This window comes from Psammomys obesus, unplaced genomic scaffold (assembly GCF_907164565.1).
Source record: "Psammomys obesus unplaced genomic scaffold, mPsaObe1.curated_primary_1811, whole genome shotgun sequence".
NCBI lineage: Eukaryota > Metazoa > Chordata > Mammalia > Rodentia > Muridae > Psammomys > Psammomys obesus.
Window position 1 is genome coordinate 5,344,368 of NW_026596443.1, and position 8,562 is coordinate 5,352,929.

At 45.1% G+C, this 8,562-nt stretch overlaps 1 non-coding gene across 1 annotated transcript; it reads right to left on the reverse strand.

The window, feature by feature from the left end:
* Window positions 1–3,214: 3,214 nt before the first annotated feature.
* Window positions 3,215–3,321, reverse strand: LOC129669839 (U6 spliceosomal RNA). Its single transcript, XR_008719089.1, has one exon. It is a non-coding gene; the product is annotated as a U6 spliceosomal RNA (small nuclear RNA).
* Window positions 3,322–8,562: the final 5,241 nt, after the last annotated feature.

Consider the following 8,562-nt stretch of genomic DNA (forward strand, 5'->3'; position numbering starts at 1 on the left):
TTTATAAAGAGTTCAGCTCAAATTGCGTATGTGATAAATTCTCATGCAATGGAAATCTTCTTTTGGAATAGGAATCGCTGACTACCGTAGCTAACACATAATGTAGCATGAAGCTGGACTGTCCTGTGTATCAGGTATGCAGAACTCTGAGATATTAGCTCTGCTTTCTTCCTGGGAGCCAGATAGAAGAGCCAAGGCACAGAGTAGATGAGCACAAATTCCTGAGCTCTTGCAATTACCAGAGCATGGGTCTGTCTCGGCTGTCAGTCTATTTTCAGAACTAGGTTTCTATCTCTGTCTTCTTTCTTTCTTCCCTACATCCCTCTATTCATCCCCCCTCTCTCTCTCCCCCTTGCTTTTTTCCTTCCTTCTTTCCTTTCTCTCCTTTCTTCCTTCCTTCCTCCCTCCCTTCCTTCCTTCCTTTCTTTCTTTATTTCTTTATTCCTTTCTTCCCTCCATCCCTCTCTCCCTTCCTCCCTCCCTCCCCCTTTCTTATTTTTTGGTGATACAACATAATCTTCATTTCACCATTTGTTTATTTATTTGTGTATGTGTGGCCAGTGCCTGCACAGGTCAGAGAACAATTTGTAGAAGTCAGCTCTCTCCTACTTTGTGGATTCCAGCATGGGATTCAGGTCATCAGGCTTGGCAGCAAGTTTTTTTTTTTGTTGTTGTTGTTTTGTTTTGTTTTAATTGTGGTTTCAATATATGCAACTTGAGCCATCAAAGGCCATCTTCACATAAGAATATACTGCTTGACAGATAGTGTTAGGATGGTATGATATACCTTGCAAATCCCTCGCTCATCCCCTTTGTACCATGCCTATACATTTTATAAATATATATATTTTTAGTCACACTAAATGTGACTACGCTTTCATTTTTGTAGTTAGTTGCATTTTAAGAAATTAAAAAGAAATATTTTTATTTATTTTTATTCTGTGTCTAGGACTCTCTGGTATCATGTTCCTTTCTTCGGAAGGGCTTTCTAATGCCTTCCTTACAATGCATGTCCCTGGCAATACGACTCAGCTCTTACTTGTTTAAGAGAATTTCCCCTGCCCCCTACCCATTTTGTTTTTTCTTTGGGGACAGTGTCTCTCTGTGTGTCCATGGCCAGCCTTGAACTGTATCAGCAACTGTTGTGGCTCGGCCTCCCAAGGGCTAGGACTACAGGTGTGGATGCCACACTAAACAAGACAGTTTATATTTCTCCTTGATTGCTGAGAAAATATTTTGGCTAGGCAGAGAACTCTGTTTTATCACGTTTTATCCCAGCACTTTAAAAACATTACTTGTTTCTGGCTTGCACTGTTTCTGACATTTGTGCAGTAATTCTCTTTATTTCCCTGTGTAGCTAATGCAGTCTCAGTCTACATGTTTTGAATGCACATCTTTTTCCTCTTGCTGCTCCCAGGACAGGTCCCTCCTCTTGTTGTTCAGCCTTTGCACATGCTCTGTGGAATGGGCAGCATTTCGTAGTTGCTCCAGGGTTTGCTTTTTGTATCTGTGTCTTAATGCCCGCCAATAAGTGAAGAAAATTCGCAGTTATTGTTTTCTGAGACTACTTTTTCTGCCTCACTCTTCTGTCTTCTCACTCAGGGATTCTGATTTCACCTGTGCTGGTTCATTTGATCAACACGTAACACTTGCGCATCATCAGGAGGATGTTCCTACACTTATTAGCTGACTAATTAACAATCATTGCTGTCTCAAACTTAAAATAATTTTTTAGAATTACTAACATGTTTTAAGAGAAGTTTCCTATTATATTGGGTGTGAAAAATCCTCTTCTAAGCATTTTGTGTATATCATTTCAGTGCAGACAAAATTAAATATATTTCCTCCCCATTCAGACACATACACATGTACAATTAAAACCATGTATGGATAATAATATCCTTTTTAATTTTACTTTATACAGGTCATCTTGTCACGTAGGGATATATGCTTACACTGATCCTTTTCATAGCTACATTGTATTCTAATGTATGGATAAAACCCTATTTGAGGAACAAATCCACTAATGATGGGACACTTATGGACCGTGGACTTACAACCAATGAACAATGTTGCAACAGGCATGCATTACATATATTTGTATTGCAAATTATATATTAACACTTCTAGATGGAAGTCTACTGAGTCTTGGAAGGTGTGGTTTGTGGGTTTACAGCAGAAGAGAACACTGAAGGCAAGAAGGGCACGAGACCACTGGGGCTGGGAATACTTTGAAATCCCAAACTGAGGCACGGGCAGGTGGATCGGTCTGTTGGAGCTTGGGGAGCAGGGAGCAGGGAGCACCAGCCAGAACCGTGCAGTGAACCATGCGTGCTGGGGTCAGGCCTGTGCTTTGACAGTGCTTGGTGCTCCGCTTTCTCCCAATGTCTGCAGCCTGCGGCCCCCAGTTTGGGTCTCCACCACTGGACCGTCTGCATTTCTTGTTTACCGTAACTCCACACAGATGCAGAGTTCTAACCAGGAGATGATTTGAAGCCAACTCATAATTTGAGAGACTGTAGCAGTGGCTCACATTGACCTTGTGATCAATATGATAGTTGGACCCAGGCGTTCACTTTGATGCTCTGGTCAAGGAGAGATCTTCTGACCCTTGCTAATTGTTACATTCAAAAGAATCATGGAAATTAAAAATTTTACAAGTTAACCTATAGAAGGCAATGCATAGGGACCCGAGGATTCAGCTCAGCAGCAATACACTTGCATGTCTGAGGCCCTGGGGCTGATCCTGGCACCTCAAAACCAACAACCAACAAACCCCATAATGCAACTTCCCTTAAACATGGTCATCTCAGCGCATGCTAACCTGTAACACGGTGAAGCCTGAAGCATGCGAATACCTAGCACTCTATGATGTGATCCAGACACACCACTTGTTTAGGTCCGTGGCTTAGAGCTAGCAGGCTAGACTCTCTTCTAGTCTTCAGCGTGACTTGGTCATTAGACAGCCACCAAGCTGCTGGCTTTTGTTCTAGTGCCTCCCAACTCCTCCCCTGTCTCTGTCTAAATGATTGATTACTTTCCTACTATCTGCTTTTCTCTTACTTTCTTATGCCCTCCTTCCTTCCTTCCTTCCTTCCTTCCTTCCTTCCTTCCTTCCTTCCTTCCTTCCTCCCCTCCCTCCTTCCCTCCTTCCTTCCTTCCTTCTTTTCTTTTCCCTCCTTCCCACCCTCTCTCCCCCCTCCCTTCCTTTTTAAAAAATATGGAACACTTCATAAATTTGTGTGTCCTTCTCGTGCAGGGGGCATGCCAATCTTCTCTGTACTGTTGCAATTTTAGTGTGTGTGCCCCTGTGGTGAGCATGTGCCCTGTTTCTGATAACTCAGGGTTTTTGTACTTTATTCTTTTGCCCAGTGAACATTCGGTTGTGACATGTGTAAATTATTGTGCCATCATTAAACATATAGCTATAGTTCACAAATAGTCTGATTCCAGATCCATATCAATAGCTCTTCTTCAAATACATTTTACTTAAAATGTAATTCATGTGTGAATCATCATCAGCTTATACAATGGAATCGTTACACATGGTAGTCTCTTCTGGCAAACTTCCTAAACCACCACTGCCATGTTTTAATGGACTGACATTACTCTCTTTCTGAGCTAATGTCAGGCTGATTGGTGGTTGCATGCTTTTCTCATGTCCTGCACTGCTCTGGACTTGGGCATGGAAGCAAATACGACATTTCTTTGTGCCAAGTGTAAGATCTATGCCCTAGTCTGCAGCACTGACCCTGTTAGTTGACATCCTTTGCCCTCCTGACCACTCACTAAGTAGCCCAGGGTGTTCTCCTTGAGGTCCTCTGGCCTCAGCTTCCTGAGTCTTGGGGTTATAGGCATAACACAGTCAAATAACCCCTTCTTGTTACTGCTGATTCCCACGGTAGACCTTCAGTGGGTGACTGATGGCTGCTTGCCAATGAAGAAGAGCATTGCATCGAAGTACCACAAATGTGCCTGAGGTACATGATAAAGTCAGCTCTCTCAGCTGAGTGCAGCCCTCCTCCACAGTACCAGCATATTCTCCTCAAGATGGCTCACAGAGACAGCCACCTACCTCATATCTCCTCTCAAGAGCTTCACTGTGTCACCTCCTCAGGGCTTGTTTGAATGTCCGGTTCTCAGTGACATCTTCTTAAGCCCTTCATCCAAAATGGTTTTACACCATTCTAGAGTCTTTGTCTCTGTCTCATTTTTTTTCCCATTTGTTTTTGGCATTTAGCTGACATGTCATATTTGTGTGTTAGTTTTGGTATCTACTGCATGTACTGTGAGCCTCAGGCAAGAGTTTGTGTCTTCATGCCTCTAGTCTCAGTCTGTATCCTGAGGGAATCAATGAGTTGAGCTGCTGACTCATTCTTCTGCCTGCTTTCACTTTCTTCTCACTGATCCCTTTCTGTGTCTTCACTTCTAGCCTACAGCAAGCTCTCCAGGTGCCACAGCAGGGTTCTAACCACACTCAGAAGTAGAGCAGCAGCTTCTTAGTCTCAACCTCAAACTCCCAGGTATCAAAATAGAACCAACGCCATTTTCAGGTATGCGTCTGAGTTCCATCTTTTGTGGCCGGGGGATAAAGGGCACAAACGACTCATGCAAGTTGTTAGGCAGGATCTGTTTTTCCGGGAGATGGTAATACCAAGGAAAACATCACTGTGCACTTAATAGGCATCACGTTTCCAGTTCCAGACTGACAAGTGCTTTCCAAATTAGCTACCGTGCAGGATAGTTTTATGTCAACTTGACACAAGCTAGAGTTATCTGAAAGGAGGGGACCTCAAATGAGAAAATATGTTCATGAGGTACGGCTGTAGGGAAGTTTCTTACTGAGCGATTGATGGAGGAGGGCCCAGCCCATTATGGGTGGTGCCATCCCTGGGCTGGTTGTCCTGGGTTCTACAAGGAAGCAGGCTGAGCAAGCCAATCTAAGCAAAGCCAGTGAACAGGCATCCCTTTTTGGCTTCCCAGGTTCCTGCCCTGTTTGAAGTTCTGCCCTGGCTTCCTTTGATAATGAACAGTGACATAGAAATTTAAGCCAAACAAACCCTTTCCTCCCCAACTTGCTTTTGTCATAGTGTTTCATCATAGCAAAAGTAACTCTAACTAAAAAAAACCCAAAATTCTCAAACATTTTATTTTAAATATTACTTTTATGTGTGTCTGTTTTGCTTGCATGTATTTAAATTATATCACATACATGCAGTGCCTACAGAGGCCAGAAGAGGCTGTCAGAGACTCCGGAACTTCAGATGGTTATGAGCTGCCACGTGGGTGCTGAGAACCAAACAATTAAGAGCAGTAAGTGCTCTTAGCCATTGAGCCATCTTGGCAGCCCTATTCCCAAACATTTGAAAAGGCACCACGTGTGGGGTCTTAATCGTTTTCTCCTCAGCACTTAGCAATATTTATTAATGCATCTGTTCTACTGAGAAATAGTGGAGAAAAACTGGAAACTGATTACATAATGGGGATGCTGTGAAAAAGAAAGCTAAGTCAGGACAAGCAGGGAAAGATCATTTTAAAAGGTGGCAGTCAAGAAGAGGTTCATAATCTGACCTCAGAAAGAGCCACCGTATTTTGAAATGCACAAATGCACTGTGAGCTAATGTTTTCAAAGCCAGGCTGGGCCATGGGATAATAGCTTACAAGTTGTCCCTTGCTGTTTGGTAATGTTAATGCACAGGAAGTGGCTAATGATTTCTAAAGTGGTGTTGGGCTGTAGTTAACAGGCCTTCCCAGGCACAGTGTGGAAGGGCAGTGCTGCTCCCTACCAAGGGAAGGGGCTTTCCATGCTGCCCTGGTTCCATCCCACACAGGATTCAGCCTCTAAGCGTCTGCACCATTTCACCCTTTCCGTCACTCCTGGTAGTACAGAGCCTGTGATGATCACTGAGGGACCTTCTAGAGCAGGGAGACAGAGATTCTTTGATATTGGAAGTTCAGCTAAGTGGGGCCTTGTATTTGATTTTATATTTTCATTGTAATTATATTTTAAGCTTGAGGGGGGTAAATGTACAGAGAGAGCTCATTCGCCTTTATCTGAAATTGAAAATCAACTGTGATCCTGCCTTGTGGCAGCTAGCCCTGTTAACTCTGCCTTGTTCCCTGAGTCTCAGTCCCCTCATGCAGATGTGCTCCTGCTGCTGCTCACTGTGAGCAGCAGCATGGAAATGACAGACCTGCCCAGGGACACAGGCAGAAGCCAGGCTGGACACGGGCTGACCGGGAAAAAGCTGTTTTTCTAAACCATGCTGAGTTGATATGTGATGAGAGCATCACTGATTTTTGTTAAAATTTTTCTTTTTAATTTGTGGTGTGTGTGTGTGTGTGTGTGTGTGTGTGTGTGTGCGCTCACAAGCATATGTGTGCAGAGTCTGGCAAGTCCATAACAGGCTGGAGTCACAGATGGTTGTGAGCCTGATGTAAGTCTTCTGGAAGAGCAGTTCACAAACTACGGGGCCGTCTCTTCAGCCCATGAGTGACTGCACTAAGAATGTCGCTATTAAAAAAAAAATCATTCTACACCTAGATGAGAAATCCTGGAAAACCACAGGCAGACCATCCAGAGAGAACTCAGGATGCATGCTTTTGTTTCACTTTACAGAAAAGAGCATGGAGAGGGCAGAGTGGAAGTAAAGTCTAGGGCTTTCACCTAAGGCATCCAGGCTGCATCCCTTAGAGACTGGAGGAGATGGGCCAGAGCCTCTGCACACCACCTTAGAGAATCCCTCTGAGGATTGACCTCAGGACTGATGCTCCAGAGCTGCCTTCTAGGTGTGGAGGTCCCTTGCTGCCTGGCTTGCCAATGCCTGGCCAGACTCATGGCCTGGTGAGTCCGGCTTCCGGCGTCCTGTCATCAGATGACAGCTTGAGTCATCATTGCCTGTTATTTCCAAAGCAGGGTCCAGAGAGTCTACTGCAATAGATACTTTGTCAGTGCTGACACTGGCCATGTCATGTCAGTCAAAAACATATGGACGAGAGGGACAAGTAACCCTCCTCTAAAGCAAACAAACGCCCACACCGTAGAGGACCCTGGGCCATTGTTCTTCAGAGACCAGTAAGGTGTTCTCGCTCCAGGCAGCAAGGTTTAAGCCAACCAGGCTCCTCCTTTCTGTGAAGCAGAAACTGCCTTTGTTGCTACTGTCCTCAAACTTTGTTTTTATTCAACTTGAGAGATTTGTTTATCCCAATGGGCCAGTAGTTTTCTCCAACTGCTCCATTTTTGCATGCCCCCAAACTGCAATTCTCAAAACACTGTCCAGGAAGCCAGTGTCAACAGCAGATGTTAAGCTACTGTGAATGCACACTCTCCTCCCCCCCCCCCCCCCCGCCAGCACCCTGGATCTGGCACCAGAGGAGGTGCTGGCTGAGTATCTGCCGTCCTCAAGTCTCTAATCCTCTTTGTTCTTCGGATAGTCACAGTCCCGCCTGTGTCTTCGCCCACTGTATCTAATTATGATTTGTGGACATTCACTAACTTAAATGACAATATGGGAAGGAGAGCCATTTACATTGATTAAATATTGTTCTCATTTAATCTATTGAGTTATGACTGAGTGAGCACACACAGAGGTCAACAGTAATGACAGGGAAGCTTGCTTCTACCCCAGTACCCCAGAAATGGGACATGTGGGAGGCAGTACCAGGGTGGGTCGGTAGGCAAGGACAAAGGCTGAAAAGCCAAGGCTAGTGTCTTTAATGGGGTTTCTCCAGGAACAGTGAGGCAGAGGAGGGGACGAGCTAGGGGTGGCCTGAGCATGAGCACCTCCTCTGGGCTCTGGGGCACAGGGCAGTCTCTAGGTCCTTGGTACTTGTCCCTGGAGTGATTTGAAGCAGGAGAAATACAGGCCTGGTGTGCTAGAGTTAGATGGGAGGTTGAGGCCATGGACTTGGGCTTGGCTGATGTGCCACCAGCTTTTGTTCACGCTAAAAGATGGCTAGTCCTGGGAGGTACAGCTTGTGTCTCATCAGTTACTTTTAAAGATGTTAAAAAGAAAGCATGCAAAAGCAAAAAGAATATGGTCAATACAAGTGTGTGCCAGGTCTTGGGCTAGAGACAACAGCCCTGCGTGGCTGGTATTAACAGTTCATAAATAATGAGGGTGGAATTCAGAGAAGCCAGGGATGATCTAAACTCACACACTGCAGAGTTTAAGACCAGCTTGACTTCGAAAGTCCTTTCAGGCTTAGGAAGGTAAGCGACAGTGCCTAGGTTCTTCTGCTAGGAGCCACAGGAGACAGTGAAGGAGTTCCAGACTGCAGTGATCTGGGGAACAGGGTTCTGAAGCTTGTTGGCTATGGGTCTGGGCGGGCAGCTATTAGAGAGCCACAGCTGCCAGCCATTCTGCCCGCACACCAGCGGGGGAGGGCTGGGTGTCCATCCCTGCATTTCTCACAGCCAAGTTTAAAACAGTTTAAACGAGGCAAAGTATTCAATTAGAGATGGTTGAGGAAACAAGGCACGTATCATCTGTGTCGGCAGCAAAGGAGAAGAAAATATTGAGCTTTTGCAAGCTGTGAGCGCCTAGGCTCCGCAGGATGGTG